Source organism: Galleria mellonella, unplaced genomic scaffold (genome assembly GCF_026898425.1).
Source record: "Galleria mellonella isolate WM207_F2 unplaced genomic scaffold, CSIRO_AGI_GalMel_v1 utg65, whole genome shotgun sequence".
Lineage (NCBI taxonomy): Eukaryota > Metazoa > Arthropoda > Insecta > Lepidoptera > Pyralidae > Galleria > Galleria mellonella.
The window spans coordinates 13,780,258-13,798,113 of NW_026442138.1; the positions used below are offsets into that span (position 1 = coordinate 13,780,258).

The following is a 17,856-nucleotide window of genomic DNA, read 5'->3' on the forward strand; positions in this document are numbered from 1 at the left end:
AGAATAAGACTGAGGTCATCGGCTGACATTTATTAGCGGTAAAAAATTGACAGGCCTTCGGTTTTTTGAGCTCCGTAACTTGGTTGATTGTAGATATTTTGCACACTGATTGATGTTTTACGGTATTTTGATTGCGGTAGGAAGTAAATGTGTCGTTTGAATAGAAATCAAGGAGCCTTACTCCTTAAGGATCGTAACATTGTGATGTTCTGTTACATTTTTGTATTTGCTACTATTTACAACTTAGCGACTTGTTTTACTTTTTTTTTTTTTATACCACTGAGGTGGCAAACAAGCATACGGCCCACCTGATGGTAAGCGGTTATCACTAGCCTATGAACACCTGCAATACCAGGGGCATTACGCGCGTATTGTTGATCCTGAAGAAGCCTCTTTACTCCCCTTTTAAAGAACCCCATGCAGTCTCTTGAGAAAACATAGTCAGGGAGCTCATTCGATAACCTGAGTGTTCTTGGAAGAAAATATCTCTGAAACCGCGTTGTACGCGACTATCTAAGCTGTAGATATATATATGTTATTGGAACCAAAGAAACGAGCTATTTACTACTCTTTAGAGAATAAAATTCTAGATATATGTCAAATAATGATGATACATAGCACAAAATCATTTTAGTAACATTTTAAACCGACTTAAAAGAAAGGAGATTCTTAATTTGCTTTAAACTTTTTTATGTTACTTCACAACTCTTTCAGTTGTAAACCGATTTGGAAATACGTTTTTTTTTATTTAAACGGATATACTTACAAATTAGTCACGTAGAAATTTTATCAAAATCGGTACACTAGTTTAGCTTTTAAATCAAAATAACTGGTTTTGGGAGAATTGAAGCCGGTTCAAATAGTTCCGAATATTAGAGCCTATTTGCCTTTAATATAGTTTTCGAGACGTGTTCTCGTTTTGGAGTCACGTATTTCCCAAGAGGCTCTTGTTGCTTAGTGCGGAAAATGGCTGAATACATTAGGGAATGTTTAGCTTTCTAGGCGTATGGTATAGGTTCAGAAAAAATACCATAATTATGTATCTGCTATCAGTGTGATAGCAAAGTCTCCCTCTGGTAACCAGAGCATTACCAGAGGGAGACTTTGTACAAAAGTCGATTGCTTGGGTACCTCTGTCCCATTCGTGTTTCTACCGTGAAGCAGTTGTGTTTGCATGGCTGTGTTTCGGTTTGAAGGGTGGGATATGGCGTGAATTTACTGGGTACGGAGGAATAACACCTGAGTCCTCAGGAATGGTAACGCGTGGGGGGTATCATGGGCGAAACAGTATACTCTGTTATGTCCATGGTACTGCTCATGTCTATAGGCGACGGTTACCACTTTCCATCAGGTGGGCCGTCAGCTTGTTGCCATTCTAAGTTGTATAAAAAAAAAACTAAGTTTTGATTGCAAAATTGATAATACCTTAAAATATTACTCAAACAAAAAAATCTTTGAGGTCAATGCCAACTGGCAGGGTACCTAGGAAGCTTGCTGCATTTCTACACTTAATGGCTATGCAGATACCTTGACCAATTATGTTTACAAAAATTATTATCATTTTTAAGGCTTTACCCCAAATTCAAATCGTTTTTATTTAAATAGACTTGTTTACAAGCTCTTTTAAGTCGTCACTTTTTTTTTTAATCTACATATCTACTGCAGAATTCGGAAAGTTGTTAATAGTTGAGAAGAGTTTGCAAGAATCTCAACAATTGTGTATTTGAGGCCTGCGTAATATGTTTTTCTCTTCTATTTTTCTCTATTCGTAATCATTTTCAACTACATTCTCATTCTGGCCATATCTTTCACTTAATCTATGTCCGTTTATATCTTTTTCTGTCCTTTTAGTCAACCACATTCATACCTAATACCTTTCGTAAAACAAGCTCTTCATTCCTGCGCATCACGTGTGCATTGCCTTTAACTTTATATCTTATATTTTTTCACATATCCAAACTACAGTATTATATCTAAAAACAGATAAAGATATATTTATTTAACAAAGTATGTTTGTATAAGCGCAGAATTTATCATTGATTCCTACACTAAGCTGAGCGTGTTTTGTAGGAAACGAGATTGGTATTACCATATACATGCATACAGAGATTAACATAGGCTTTTTAGTATACTGATAATTGTTTATCTACTAATTTATATAATGCAATTATTTTTATTTAGATCTCACCATTAATAATTTTACAAAGATGACTGCATGCTGTAGGACATGTATGGGTAAGTATTATGTATGTGCGTGTATGCGTGCGAGCGTGCGTGCGTGCGTGCGTGCGTGCGTGCGTGTGTGCGTGCTTGCGTGGGTCTCTCTCTCTCTCTCTCTCTCTGTGTGTTTGTGTGTGTGTGTGTATGTGTGTTTGTATGCATGTGAACATTATTTTCATTCATACAATCAGCATGTTTCTCATTTATTTTTTTAAAACAAACTCTCTCTTATTCCAGTGTATTCTGAATGCGTTTTTCCAGCTCAACACCGTACACTTTTTACAACGCTCACATTTCAGCAGTATTTATTCTACTTTCTTTTTCTTTGCTATATATGCATGAAATACAGCGTAAAAATAATATCAGGATGATTAAAAAAGCGGATTTGCGTGAATCGTATTACAATTCATTTCATATAACCCGTCAAGTTAAATAGTCATATTACGCTGGGAGCGTAGTATTAATATCCAAGTCTAGTTTCTTTGGTGGGTTATAGGAATCCTAATAGAATTCATCTAAAGAATCTAATTCATCTAAATTTTATTCTTGTCGATCTATAAATGTAAGAATATTTTATATTTAAGTAAAGTTAATTGTAAGTATTTTTGAGTAGTCATTTTCTTATGATTTTATCGTCTATTTGTAACGCAATTTCAGCTGAGAAGAACGGGTAAGAAACCCAACTGTTGCTTGTTTCAATTAATTTTGGTTTTATATTTGTTAATTTGTTTTAATACAACTATAAAGCAGCACAAGAGTTATTTAAATCATTAGACAAATTAAGCCCATTATTGTAAATATTGACAAACAGATACTCTTTATTGTTTCCTCCAAAAGATTACAATAGTGAACTTATTATAAATATAAACAATTATAAGAAATAATCACTGTGAAAAAACAATAGGCGGCCTCATCGCTAAAAGCGATCTCTTCCAGGCAACCTTTGGATGGAGAGGAGTAATTATAAATAGTTTGATCGGAGCTACGATGAAAATACTGTTATAAAAACATATACACTTACATATATACATAAAGCGCAAAGTTATAACAGTTTTAGATATCTGAAGAAATAAGTATGCTAACCAGACAAAGGAACAAATTATAAAGATGACAATTTGCTCAGACAAAATCCTTAAGTTTTGTTTCAAAACTCTAAACTGTAAATATTATACTGAATTATATGTCAAATAAAATATATTCAGATGTATGCTAGACTTGGCAAACAAGTTGACAGCCCACCTGATGAAAAGTGGTAACCGTCACTTATAGACATGTGCAGTACCATCGACATAATAGAGTATACTCTTTCGCCCATGATACCCCTCATGCGTTGCCATTGCTGAGGACTCAGGTGTTATTCCTCTACGTTTCACGCATGAATGAAAGGAAAAAAGGAAATTGTTAGTTTATATATTTTGTTTTTTTTTGTTTTGTCGCTTTTTTATTTTCATTCTTTTATCTCTTTTACTGTGTATTATGTGTATGTTTTTTTATTGTAATTTGTGTGCTGTAAGTAATGTAAATAAATTATCTATCTATCTATATACCGAAGTCAAAATTGTGAGAGCCGAATAAGTTTAGCTATAACAATGATTAGCTATATAATGAACTTTTGATTATTTACATATTTATACTTTATTGTAGTCATAAATATTACATAAAAAATGTGACAGAAGTGAGCAAAAGTACAAAAGCGAGCTTAACTTAGAGAGTTATCTTCCAGCAAAAACTGCTGCTGATTTTCACCACCGTATAACCCGCCACAAACTAAAGTTTCATCCCAATCATCTGGACGAGTGGCGGTCTTCCACCGTGAGTTTTTCAAGGCACTTTCTTCCACGCACAACCACTCTTTGGATTCAACTTCCAGCAGCAGTATTTCCGAACCGATACCATAACATAACCTTCAAGAAAAGAGCATATTCCTTTTTAAAAGGCCGGCAGCACACCTGCGATGCCGCTGGTGTTGTGGGTGATCATGGGCGGCGGTAGTCACTTACCATCAGGTGAGCCGCATGCTCGTTTGCCCACTGTGTTGTTAAAAAACAAAAAAAAATAAATAAACAAAGGAGCGTCAATGTCAGCGGGTAGAACGGTGTACAATACTGTGTCAAGAAGAATTAGACAAACTTAAGTTTGTACATAAGTAATGACTTTTTATACTGACATTATGAAGTTAGCCATCTACCAGATGCTCTGCTTCCTCTACTGTGTCTCAAAAGTTCTTGAAACACCAAAAACATCACTTGCGCCTTACCGATCCTTGTCCAATGAAGATCTTGAAACTAAAATTTCATCCCAACCATCTGGACGAGTGGCGGTCCTCCACCGTGCGTTTTTCAAGGCGCTTTCATCCACGCACAACCACTCTTTGGAATCAACTTCCAGCAGCAGTATTTCCGAACCGATACGACAACATAACCTTCAAGAAAAGAGCATATTCCTTTTTAAAAGGCCGGCAACACACCTGCATTGCCGTAGGTGTTGTGGGTGTCCATGGGCGGCGGTAGTCACTTACCGTCAGGTGAGCCGCATGCTCGTTTGCCCCCTGTGTTGTAAAAAAAGAAAAAAAACAGTACTCGATAATTTTACCAAAATTTCTCGCTCTTCATACCGAAATAGTAAGCAATCACGCTGTCTGGTGGTACCTCATTACCAAGCGATATCGCCTTCGAAATATCATCTTTACATGTTCATCAGATATACATTTATTTCGCACGCTGTATCTCTAAATTATCGACGAAATTTCAAAAGAAAGTAAATGAAACATACAAAGTTGTTTAGGCGAAATTTGAACATGCGTAGATGTGAACAAGTATGAAACTCATCGACGAATCGAATTACCACAGGCAAGATAAGAATGTATCTCACTAATGTACGCCTTTGAGGAAGTTTCTTTATAGACGCTACACGAGTTTCCAAGTGGGGTAAGTGATTATGTTGTATGGTAAGCTGATTTAAATACTTGCTTATGTTCTATATACTTCGAAATTTACGAGGTGCGTGAAGGATTCTTAATTGTCCCTGTTTGAAACTAACCATTCTGCCTTGGTTTTGTGTAGGATTTCTATGGCGATGTATCTTTTTTTTTATACAACTTAGAATGGCAAACAAGCTGACGGTTCACGTAATGGAAAGTGGTAACCGTCGCCTATAGACATGAGCAGTACCATGGACATAACAGAGTATATTGTTTCGCCCATGATACCCCACATGCGTTGCCATTCCTGAGGACTCGGGAGTTATTCCTCTGTACCCGGTAAATTCACGCCATATCCCACCCTTCAAACCGAAACACAGCCATGCAAACACAACTGCTTCACGGTTGAAACACGAATAGTACAGAGGTACCCAGGCAATCGACTTTTGTACAAAGTCTCCCTCTGGTAAATTAAATCTGGTAAATATAATTAAAAACCCTTTTTACGAAACTGGAAAGGCAAAAAAGGAGTAACGTTACCCACAAATATGAATACTTCCACGGACGTTACAGAATAGTACCCTCATAGTACTAAGCATAGGAATGGGCAGCACCGTCCCTCTTAAAACATCTCTAAAGCCTAACGATTGCCAATCCGCCAGCCAAGCGTGGCAACTACTAGCAACCCCCCCTCCCTAGGGGGAGACTTATGTTTAGTAGAGGACATATAAAAGCCGATATAATACGATGTTTGTGTTATGCCTCTGTACCATGTAACTGCCATATTCCTCTTCCTCTTCGAACTGAAGCACAATCATACAAGTATGGCTGCTCCACGAAACATGGATGGGACAGTGGTATCGCTACATATGGCAATATTTATACACAGTCTCCCTATGGTTAAAATTTTTGATACTATAACACACATACATACAATTTTTAGAATTTATTGATTATAAATTTTAGAAATTAAATTATTGATAATTTAATAACAACTCCGACAAGAAGATAAAACCGTCTGCCAATGGCCTCTAGATTTACATTTATTTTTTGCATAACTTGATTTACCTACATCATTATCATCGCCTTACCTCGCCATTAGTCCCATAATTCTGATAAAAATTTAATATAACTTCATAACTCATGTCAGTGAGAACACTTGTACCACTTTCACAGATTTTTATTTAAATTATATTATACTAGTTCCTTTCTGCGACTTTGCCCGCTTGAATTTGAGTGTACAAATTATTCTGCGTTCTAGGATATATACCCATCCGTGTACTAAATCTTATTCAAATCCCTTCATTAGTTTTATGGTTTATAATAAACGGAAGTTAATAGTTTATTTAAGAACCACACGGCCTTCTAAACATAGGCTGCGGTAATCCCGTTTACTATCAGTCAGGCCGTATACTTATTTGTCACCAAAATAGTATAAAAACTTAAAAATTCTCTAAGTGCTAACAGACTCCATTATCGAGAGAAATAACTGTTACTCGTGATCTTAAATATTTCACTCTATTTTGAAATATATTAAAAATAAATTATTATTTGGTACTTGTTCACCCACGCTATCCCAATTTATAAAATATCGATTTAATTGCTGATATTTCAAGGCAAAAACATTTTGTCTATTAGTGCCCATTAATATTAATTGTAGGAGTGGATGTATGGCGATAATTGAGTACTATTAAAAATTCTAAAACTGTAGAATGTACATATACAGGTATGTTTACCTCTGTGATGTGATAATTTTACATATATTCTTTATTTCACTAAAACATACAGTTGTTACAATAAGTTAATAACAATGTTAGCAAAGGCGAACCTAAACTAAAACAGATCTCTTTCAGTCAACAGTGGCATAGGAAGTAGTGGGCAGCAGTAGTGCTAAATAGAAAATAAAATAAATATTTACATAAATTACAAATCATTATATATATATATATATATATATATATATATATATATATATATATATATATATATATATATATATATATATATATATATATATATAGTAAAGTACTGAATTTTCTGTAGAATGAAATATAAATAATTTTATTTTTTAAACCGCCATCAAATATCTCTGCATATCCTAAAGGTTGACTGGTAAAGAATGTTTATAGCGTTAAATCCTCCTTTTGTAACACGTTTTATCGGTCAGTAAAGTTTAAATAAATAATTAAATAAGATGAAACAAGTCTTTCTGAGAAACTAACAACTAGCCCTGGCTTCGCATGTCTTTTTTAAAATACGACAGTTCATTTTACTCGTTAATAATTTAGTTTTTATTAACCATTAATCATCCACTGTTGAATATAGGCCTTTCCCATAAGGAGAGTTTTTACAGTCTTACCACTCTTGGCAGGCGATTTAGCAACTTTGTCATTTTTTTAAATCTTTCTTGGACAATATTACTACTACATAGTATTTTATATATTAAAAAAGTTCATTTAGATTTTACATCCAATTTTTAAGCAAATAGTTTTTTAATAAATTTTTTCTCTTTGTCCAATACATTAAATTACAGACAAAAATTCATGTGAAATTTACTTTAACCAAGTAACAGAGCGTAGTCACTTTTTTTCGCTTGGTTTTTTTTTTTTTTTTTTTTTTTTTTTACAACACAGGGGGCAAACGAGCATGCGGCTCACCTGATGGTAAGTGACTACCGCCGCCCATGATCACCCACAACACCAGCGGCATTGCAGGTGTGCTGCCGGCCTTTTAAAAAGGAATATACTCTTTTCTTGAAGGTTATGTTGTCGTATCGGTTCGGAAATACTGCTGCTGGAAGTTGATTCCAAAGAATGGTTGTGCGTGGAAGAAAGTGCCTTGAAAAACGCACGGTGGAAGACCGCCACTCGTCCAGATGATTGGGATGAAACTTTAGTTTGTGGCGGGTTGTACGGTGGTGAAAATCAGCAGCAGGTATCAATCCGAACAATTCCTCAGAACACTCCCCATGATAAATTCGGTAGAAGATGCACAGAGACGCAACATCTCTGCGCAGTTTCAATGGGTCAAGTCGGACAGTAAGGCGTTGACTATCGATAATTCGAGCCGCCCGACTTTGAATGCGGTCTAACGGAAGGAGTTGGTACTGTGGCGCTCCTGCCCACAGGTGAGAACAGTATTCCATATGCGGCCTGACTTGGGCTTTATATAATTTCAGGCGGTGTTCTGGCATGAAATATCGTCTCACCCTATTGAGCACTCCTAACTTTTTGGAAGCTATCTTAGCCTTCTCCTCCAGATGACCGCAAAACTGGACGTCGCAAGATATATCAACGCCCAGAATTCCTAGACTTGACTTTTTATCAAGGGAAGTGCCCTGAAAGTGAGGAGATACGACAAACGGCGTCTTTTTTGCGGTAAACGCGCAGACTTGTGTCTTTTTGGGGTTAAATTGGACAAGATTTTGTTCACCCCAGATCGAAACTTGATGGAGTGAAGTTTCGATTTCAGACACAAGTCTATTCCGGCACTCATCGGTATGTGCCCGCGAGATCTTTGCATGACCGGTATATAATGTATCTCCTGTACTGTCGTCCGCATAGCAATGAATATTACTTATCTGTAACATATCATTGATATGCAGAAGAAACAGAGTCGGAGATAGTACACAGCCTTGCGGGACACCAGCATTCAAAGGTTTTAAATCAGAGCATGCACCGTCGACTACGACCTTAATGCTACGTTCCTTGAGAAAACTGGCGACCCAAATGCACAGTCTCGCAGGCAACCCAAATGAAGGTAACTTTGAAAGCAGCGCTCTATGCCACACCCGATCAAAGGCCTTCGCAATATCCAGACTAACTGCTAAGGCCTCTCCCTTACTCTCGATTGCCACTGCCCATCGGTGTGTTAAGTAAGCTAAAAGATCACCGGCCGAACGTCCCTGTCGAAAGCCATACTGGCGATCACAGATCAGCCGGTGCTCTTCTAGGTACCGGAGCAGTTGACGGTTAATGATGGATTCCATAACCTTCGAGAATAAGGAAGTGATAGCTATGGGCCTATAGTTAGCTGGATCTGAGCGATCTCCCTTTTTAGGGATCGGATGCACCAGAGCAGTCTTCCAAAACTTTGGGACAATGCCCGATGAGTAGCTAAGCCGAAAAAGACGCGTAAGAACCGGAGCCAACTCTGGTGCGCACGTCCTAAGCACAATTGGAGGAATACCATCAGGCCCACTCGACTTATGGATTTCGAGGGAGAAAAGTGCTCTACGCACTGAGCTATGCGTGAATTTAATGTCAGGCATAGAGCTCCTACAACACGTGATGGTCGGTGGTGGTTTCTCCCCGTCATCCAATGTCGAGTTTGATGCAAAGATGGATCCAAGAAGATCGGCCTTTTCTTTAGCGTTCTGGGCCAACGAGTCATCCTCCCTGCGCAAAGGTGGAAAGGATGACTTACAGAAATTCCCTTGTGCAGCTTTGGCAAGAGACCAGAAAGCTCGAGTCCCAGAGGGCAAACTAGCCAGTCTCTTGCCAATTCTACTAATATGCTCTGACTTCGCTGTGGCTATAACTCTTTTGAAAGACCTAGAGGCAGAGTTATACTTCTTTTTAAGAGCACTGGTGTTAGGATCTCGCGACGCCACACCTTTAGCCCAGGTTAGGAAGCACTCCTGTTTCAGACGAGATGCTGTTCTACAGGAGGCTCCATACCAGGGCTGGGATTTCCCGCCGACGGGCACCACAGAGTTAGGAATAAATAATTCCATTCCCTGAAGCACCACATCAGCAATGGAATCGGCAATGGCGTCGGGATCATCCAGTGTGAAGCAAACCTGCCTCCATGGGTAAGATGCGAAAAAAATCCGCATCTCATCCCAATCTGCCGACCTGTAGTGCCAAATGCGACGTCTACCCGTAGAACGAGGTGGAGTCGGACTCGTAAAAGGCACTTCGCTCCGCACCAAACAGTGATCCGACGATCCAAGCGGGGCTTCGACGGAGATCACATAGTTGTCTGGGTGGGTGGTCAGCAGAAGGTCCAGCAGTGAAGGTGAATGGTCCAACACATCAGGGATTCGCGTAGGCGAGGAAACAAGCTGTGTCAGACCATAAGCCAAAGCAAAGTCATGAACAGATCTTCCCGCATAGTCGGTTGTACGCGAACCAAGCCATTCGGCATGGTGGGCATTAAAGTCGCCAACAATCACGACTTCAGCGGAAGGAATCTGCTCAAGCAGGGAATCTGTAGCCATTTGGACGTGCTCAATTAGTTGGTCGGTTTCAGTGTTACCGCTGTGGGACCTGTATAGGCACGCATAGATGCGGGGATGGTCATTGCAATCTACGCGCAGCCATAGAATGGACAGGTCCGTACCTTCAAGAGTCCCAAGGCGTCGACAGCAGATATCCTCTCTGACATACGCACATACACCGGCACGCGAAACAAAACAATGTTCAAGCTTATACCCCGGGTAGGTCAGGTATGATGTTTCGTTAGGAGGGGATATCTGTGTCTCCGTGAGGAAGAGCAATGCCGGCCGCGCCGTTTCTAGGTGGTGGTGGACAGCGTTCAGGTTTAAATGAATTCCCCTAATATTACAGAGGCTCACATTGAGCAAAGGGGATGCCGCAGAAGTCTTGCTCTGTTTGCCCTTGGTCCCATAGAGCGGAATTTTGCCCCCCCCAGAATACGCAGGGCAGCCCGAGCGTGGTTGCTCGAGGGAGGATTCTCCAGCAACATTGGTTACCCACTATTTTAACATACATTTCCATGAAGAAATTTAATCGATTGTATTTTCATATTTTTATGTCAAATAAAAATGCACATTTCATTTTTACTGGCGATTAAAATAGCCTGATACAATTTTACGCCCTTTGTTAAAATATTTGTATATATTTTTAGGAAATGCTAGTAGAGAATTTTAAAAATAATATGCAAATTTAACATTTAAAAAAAGAACATGTAATAATTAGTTTTCAAAGAGCGAAATATGCCGTTTTACTGTGATGACATCTGTATGGGCGTGGCCTATGTTCTATAGTTTTTTTTTTTATACAACTTACAATGGCAAACAAGCTAACGGCCCACCTGATGAAAAGTGGTAACCGTCGCCTATAAACAAGAGCAGTACCATGGACATAACAGAGTATACTGTTTCACATATGATACCACCCATGCGTTACCATTCCTCAGGATTTAGGTGTTATTCCTCTGTACCCAGTAAATTCACGCCATATCCCACCCTTCAAACCAAAACACAGCCATGCAAACACAACTGCTTCTCGATAGAAACACGAATGGGACAGAGGCACCCAAGCAATCAACTTTTGTAATAAGTCTCTCTCTGGTAAATATTCTGTTAAGTCTATGGTACTGCTCATATCTATAGACGATTACCACTTTCCAGCAGTTGGGCTGTCAGCTTGTTTACCATTTTAAGTTGTATATAAAACGCAGTATTTGCGTGTACCAAATAACAGTCGTATGAAATTTTACAACCATTGGTTGAGCCAAGAGGTAAAAATGAAACAAATAAACAAACTCCCTTTCACATTTATAATATTAGTAAGATACGATTATACAGTTACATTTAGGTCCTCTTCTTGTAAAGGCATAGTATTCAGTAAATCATACGTGTGTGTTATAATGAATATAGTATTTAAACATTTTGTCGGGTAGGCGGAGACGATTTGGGAGGTCTCAAGAACATTTTTGTGGAATTCCTAACAGTTCTTGCTTTCCTTAATTAATGTTGTGTTGAATTCCTTCATTTTCATTTAAATTAAAATAATGGCCTCGAGGTTATTGGGCGAGTGTACAAAAGATGTGCAAATTAAATTTGTTATATCTATATTCTGAGGGCGGAATTTGTTTTGTTATTTTTAGAAATGACAAAGGTGTGTGGTTTAAATGTACAGTATGTAATTGATATAAATGTATTGTCTTCTACCAGTCAAACTTAATGTTTTTTAAGGAAACACAGAATGAGCAACGAATAAAATTGACTATTGTTTCTTTTTATGTCACTTAGAATGACAAACAAACTGACGGCCCACTTCATGTAAAGTAGTAACCGTCGCCTATAAACATGAGCAGTACTATGGACATAACAGAGTATACTGTTTCGCCCATGATACCCATAATGCATTGCTATCCTGAGGACTCAGGTGTTATCTACCATGAAATGAAATTCCGAATTTTCGGACACAATTCAGTGTGTTTGTTCATATCGAAATCGGCCCAGTTAATGTAGCTTAATATTTCGTTCGTCTTAGATCCTTCCATAAAAGTCCATAAAAGTATTTTAACATTTTTAATATTTTCAAACGGTATGTATGTATTATTTAGAACTAACAAAATTTTTCATCGTGCCTCCCACCAAATTGTTTATAATTACTCCTCTCCATCCAAAGGTTGCAAAATATTTATAATAAGTTTACTATTGTAATCTTTTGGAGGAAACAATAAAGAGTATCTATCTATCTATATAATTTTACATTAAATTTGTGATTTGTTCGGCCCCGAACAATTTCAATTTTGTAAAACATGTCATGGTAGGCCTTCTGTAGTCACCACGCTTGGCAGACGAGTTGGAAAACTTAGTAAGACTTTAGTGACATTTTTCTAATGGTTAAAAATTAATAGGTTATCCCGCCCGCGCTATTGGTTTACACCGGCAGGATACCAATAGAAGATGGTAGGTGAGAATAAATACTGGTTAGCCCACCATTATGAAGTTGACAAGAATGAACCGTGATGGTTTCTAGGAGGAACCGCGTGGAGGTCGACCTTACAGGGTATATTGCTAGCAATGAGGTTATTAGATTATATTAGACCTAATTACTAATCTACCTTTCCTCCTTTAGTAAGGTTTAAAGAGAGACGCTGCTACCCATCCCTCGAGGACTAACCTCTTACTTAGACACTAACAAGAAAAGAAGAGGTAACCTATTCTGGGATCACACGATCTTCTAGACTTTTCTCAGTTTTTCCACTGTCCCTATGAAATATTACGAGTATTTCCAACATAATTCTAACTTAAAAATGTAAAAATGAGTTTGTTTGTTACCTTACAGCGCCTTAATAGCTTAATTAATTACTATAAAATTTAATATAAGCACTAAACGAGATGGAAAAGGGTATACTAGGTTACTTATTATCCAGGTCAGTAAATAAATTTCGATCACGCGGACGAAGCCACATGTAAAAGCTAGTATTTAATTATACGTGAGTAGGTATACAACATCCTATGATTTATGTAACTAGCGTATGTCACATAATTATTATATAATTATGTCCATACATAATAATCCTTAATGATGTCAGAATTATACCTCTTTTTAAAACACATGTGACATATTTGTCAAATGATATGTGTCACATGATTATATAGATAGAGCATCGTGTGTAAAAAACGTGTCAACTTTTAGTCGGCCACGCGTCGAATTGGCTGACACTTTTCTTTCTTAATTCAAAACAAATGAACTTTTTTCAATGCTGCAAATAGGTTGGAAATTCCCTAGAAATTTTAAACTAGAATAAGGAACTTTTTTTTTAGTATAATATAAATATAAAAATATACGTATTGTTTACAAATTAATATCAATGTTCTAATTAAAATGGCGACCACTTTCAATAATTTAAAAATGAAAACATATTTTATGTTTTTACTCAGATATAATTCGAAGTACCTTCCTTTTTAGCCATCCTTTTTTTTCTGTGGGTGTCGTAAGAGGCTACTAAGCGAACTTAATGGTCGAGAAGTGGGCAGCAGCGTTCTTCTTAAAACATCACCAAAGTCTAACTGCGGTCACCAACCCCTATGCTAAGTGTGGCAACTACTGGCAAAACTCGTCGATTACTTAGGTACCCTGTCTCATTCGTGTTTCAACCGTGAAGCAGCTGTGTTTGCATGGCTGTGTTTTGGTTTGAAGGGTGGGATATGGCGTGAATTTAAAGGGTACAGAGGAATAACAACTGAGTCCTCAGGAATGGCAACGCATAGGGGGTATCAGGGGCAAAACAGTATACTCTGTTATGTCCATGATACTGCTCATGTCTATAGGCGACGGTTACCACTTTCCATCAGGTGGACCGTCAGCTTGTTTTTTAATCTAAGTTTTATAAAAAAAAATTGACATTTAACAGCTGTCAAGACAATGATGAATCATCATTATGAATCATTATGGACTGTTTATTAAGTTTTCTTAAATATGTTACAAAAATTGTGTATCGTTTTTATTTCTCAATTTAACATGACAATATATTTTCTCCTACAAATTTAGTAATAAATGTACATTATGGTAACTCTACTATATGCAGCGTGAATAGAAAAGTTGACCTGTTTTTAGCGTAGTATTTGTATGGAGATACTCTATCTATATAATCTAAGACGCCTAAATCTATAACGGTACAATCATTAAGACTGATAGTTTGAAGTATTGTTTATTTAAGTATACAAGATTAAGTTACTGATTGATTGATGATGGACTCGTCAACTTGGAACTACTAATTAGTGATGAAAAACAGTAAAACAAATTTTCTGTGTTTAGATTTGAAGGTAGAAAATATGTTTTAATATTATAAGATATGAAGGCATAAATTTTGAAATCCTTGGGATAAGTAACATATTATTGGAACAAAGGGTGTCAAGATCACTATATATATATATATATATATATATATATATTGTGCAGTCGACGGTTATGACTTTCTATGTAATGTGCCATCAACAACTTTCCCTAGCCCGAATAGTATAAAAAATCGATATCGATTTTAATTATTCTTTTTGCAATCTATGGGATTCGCATCGCATAAATCCCACACTACGGTGCTGTAGTGAGACAGTGAAAATCTTAAATTATTTAAATTTATACCATTAACCCAAAACTTTTACTTCCTAATAAAAATAGCAACACATAAAATGTGTTCGTCACAAATCCAACCAGTTACAGATGTACGCATTTTTATTTTTAATTAATAATCGATAAAATGCAAATGAGTTTACGCTTTTGGCTTAATTAAATTCTACAGTTTATTGATATTCGTATTACGTTCATTCGCGTTTGTGTAACATTTCTGTGTAGGGCATAGCCAGTGTAAGTGAGAACCTGTCGTAAGATCTGCCAAGATCACAATCGTAAGGTGTTATCAATGAATGAATACTAATAAAATTTCGTATAACTCAACCAGATGAAATTGCATTAGTCCTTGAATATTATATTCTTAGCACAAGATGCCTATATTACTCAGTGGATTATACAAAATAAATTGTAATATAATAGGGCTGTTTTTTCTTTTGTTGTAAGATCATAAGAAGATATCTTACACCAAATAAGTTCTTGTAATTCTATGAAGATGATAATAATAAATATAATTTTAGGATTTATATTTGATCTTCATTTGAGACTTCTAAAAATTCCCTTTTTTATACAACTTAAAATATCTAACAACGCAATAACCTTTTCAACCGACTTCAAAAAAGGAGGTTCTCAAATCAGTTTGATCCTTTTTTAAATTTGTTACTTTCGAACTTTGTCATTTACAAAATCAATTCAGATAATTCTTTTTAATTTGAAAGGAAATACTTTCAGATTGGTCGTATAGAACAATTATCAAAGTCGGTTTTAAATTACATAAGTACGTAAAGTACGTAATTTGCTTCTTAAATAAAAATAACTGTGTTTTACGATAATTTTTCTTTTGTAGAACCAAAATTATATATTTGATATTTTGAATATTTATTAAAGAGTGATTGAATATGACTATTTTTTATATATATAAATTTATTTTCCTATAATCACAATTCGAAAATTGATTAAACCCACAGTCCTGTCATAGTCAAAAGGTTAATTAGAACTGCGGAGATGTCAAACGAAAATCTCTCCGGATAACCACCTTTAAAAAGGTCAAATATCGATTTATAGTTATTTATAGAGCGACTGGAAGCTTAATGGCAAAACAAGTTTAGCAGAAACTACTCGTAACATAAAATTTATTTTTAATCTCCAACACAATTTATAAAATATACCTACAAATTAATAAATATATTTGTCTGAACCGTAAAGCAGTTGTGTTTGCATGGCTGTGTTTCGGTTTGAAGGGTGCGATATAGCAGTGAATTTACTGGGTACACAGGAATAACACCTGAGTCCTCAGGAATGGCAACGCATGGCGGGTATCATGGGCGAAACAGTATACTCTGTTATGTCCATGGTACTGCTCAGGTCTATATGCGACGGTTACCACTTTCCATCAGGTGGGCCGTCAGCTTGTTTGCCGTTCTAAGTTGTATAAAAAAAAAAATATAAAAATAATATTTTTTTGCCAAATGATGTTTAAATATCTTTGTAAATATATGTCAGGGCCGTCTAAGATGTCCTCGAAGTGATGATTTCTTGTAATTGTTTGTGTTTATAATAAATTTAATACTATACTCTTTTGGAGGAAACAATAAAGAGTATCTATCTATTTATATATCTACATACAGAATAGAAAATTTATTTTTATATTACATATTTTTTTTTATACAACTTAGAATGGCAAACAAGCTGACGGCCCACCTGATGAAAAGTAGTAACCGTCACCTATAGACATGAGCAATACCATGGACATAACAGAGTATACTGTTTCGCCAATGATACCCCCCATGCGTTGCCCATTACTAAAGACTCAAATGTTATTCCTCTGTACCCTGTAAATTCACGCCATATCCCACCCTTCAAACCGAAACAGCCATACAAACACAACTGCTTCAAGGTATAAACACGAATGGGACAGAGGTACCCAAGCAATCGACTTTTGTACAAAGTCTCCCTCTGGAATGAAGCAAAAAAGCTAACGGCCCATCTGATGCAAAATAATTACTGTCGCCTATAGACATGAACAGATAGAACTATAGAAGTCACAGAATATACTGTGACTATTCCTGAGAACTATGGTGGATTGCTTTAGTACCCTTTCTTTCTCCTGTATTATTCTATTTAGTACTAGCGGCCCGTCCCGGCGTCGGATGTCGTCGCGTGGACATTTTTAACATTTCCCTTCACTGCTCTGCTCCTATTGATCGTAGCGTGATGTAAAGTATATTATAATCTGCCCAGGAGTAAGAAAAATAATTGTACCAAGTTTCGTTAAAATCCGTCGAGTAGTTTTTGTTTCTATAACGAACATACAGAAAGACAGACAAAAATGTTACTGATTGCATTTTTGGCATCAGTATCGATCACTAATCAGCCCCTGATAGTTATTTTGGAAATATATTTCATGTACAGAATTGACCTCTCTACAGATTTATTATAAGTATAGAGTATACTTCTATTAACAATATGAAGCCTTCTATAAACTATACTAAAAACAATGTTTTCTATATTATACAATTGTTAATGAGGGTATCCGCAGAAGTACTAAAATGATGATTTGGGTATAGTAAAGAATCAGCAAATGTCAACTAACCAATGAGCTAATACTGATGAATGCAGTATAGTAGAAGGTGTTCCCCCCCCCCCCCCCCCCGCCACTTGCTCTTGATATATCATTGTAGGTGTTTTCATTGGCGTTTTTATAATTATTAAACAGGGGGCTCGATCTCCTTGAAATGGCATTTATGTGTACTCTCAGACATGTCTTTGAGTTTAGTTAAAAACTCTGGATCTTGGGATGGGCGTAGGACAAATCAGGGCTGGGAACGACCCACCCGAAGCCCCCTTAAACCCGCCTGTGGGTGTCTTCGAAAATATTGCGGGGTG

General features: G+C 36.8%; 1 protein-coding gene across 2 annotated transcripts in view; it reads left to right on the forward strand.

Annotated features, from left to right (window-relative positions):
* LOC113510254 (hemicentin-1) overlaps window positions 1-17,856 on the forward strand; it is a 418,868-nt gene that overhangs the window by 42,134 nt on the left and 358,878 nt on the right. The window lies entirely within an intron of this gene.